The sequence below is a fragment of the Salmo salar genome, unplaced genomic scaffold (genome assembly GCF_905237065.1).
Source record: "Salmo salar unplaced genomic scaffold, Ssal_v3.1, whole genome shotgun sequence".
NCBI lineage: Eukaryota > Metazoa > Chordata > Actinopteri > Salmoniformes > Salmonidae > Salmo > Salmo salar.
The window spans coordinates 292,501-294,109 of NW_025548295.1; positions in this window are offsets into that span (position 1 = coordinate 292,501).

Sequence of the window (1,609 nt, forward strand, 5' to 3'; positions counted from 1 at the left end):
AGCAGATGAAGTGTTTTTCGCCTCTGGCATTTCTCAACCTTCATTTCACCCAGACCATTCAGTTATATACCCCACCCAGGATGACCAAAACCAGCTGAAGTATATTCGTTTTATGTGTACTTGTATTTTAGCACTAACAAACGAGTATATTCGTTTTATGTATTTTAGTACTAACAAACTGAAGTATATTAGTTTTATGTATTTTAGTACAAACAAGCTGAAGTATATTAGTTTTATGTATTTTAGTACTAACAAACTGAAGTATATTAGTTTTAAGTATTTTAGTACTAACAAGCTGAAGTATATTAGTTTTATGTATTTTAGTACTAACAAACTGGAGTATATTAGTTCTATGTATTTTAGTACTAACAAACTGAAGTATATTAGTTTTAAGTATTTTAGTACTAACAAGCTGAAGTATATTAGTTTTATGTATTTTAGTACAAACAAGCTGAAGTATATTAGTTTTATGTATTTTAGTACTAACAAACTGAAGTATATTAGTTTTAAGTATTTTAGTACTAACAAGCTGAAGTATATTAGTTTTATGTATTTTAGTACTAACAAACTGGAGTATATTAGTTCTATGTATTTTAGTACTAACAAACTGAAGTATAGTATTTGTATGTATTTTAGTACTAACAAACTGAAGTATAGTATTTATATGTATTTTAGTACTAACAAACTGAAGTATATTAGTTTTATGTATTTTAGGACTAACAAACTGAAGTATAGTATTTGTATGTATTTTAGGACTACTAAACTGAAGTGTAGTTTTTGTATGTATTTTAGGACTACTAAACCGAAGTATAGTATTTGTATGTATTTTAGGACTACCAAACTGAAGTATATTAGTTTTATGTATTTTAGGACTAACAAACTGAAGTATAGTATTTGTATGTATTTTAGTACTAACAAACTGAAGTATATTAGTTTTATGTATTTTAGGACTAACAAACTGAAGTATAGTATTTGTATGTATTTTAGGACTACTAAACCGAAGTATAGTTTTTGTATGTATTTTAGGACTACCAAACTGAAGTATATTAGTTTCATGTGTACTTGTATTTTCGGACTAATGTTCAGCTGAAACTCACAGGGAAAGTTGTGTGTCTAAACAAGTGAAGACATTCGATATGTCCACCTGACTGAAGAACGAGCGGTCTGAAGCAGGACTCTGTTTGGATCAGTAACTGTAGCACAGGAGGTTGGTGGTACCTTTAATTTGGGAGGACAGGCTTGTGGTAATGGCTGGAGTGGAATAGGTGGAATGGTATCAAACACATGGTTTCCATTCCAGCCATTATGAGCCGTCCTCCACTCTGCAGCTGTTGTTCAGGACAAGCGGTCTGAAGCAGGACTCTGGTTGGATCAGTAAATGCAGCTGTATAGTTGGTGTTGCTCACTCTAGCCTGACATTTTATTTTTATCTAAAAAAATTAATTTCACCTTTATTTAACCAGGTATTTATATATTATATATATAACCTTAACACTTTATTTAACCAGGTATTTATATATTATATATATAACCTTAACACTTTATTTAACCAGGTAGTCCAGTTGAGAACAAGTCCTTTATTTAACCAGGTAGGCTAGTTGAGAACAAG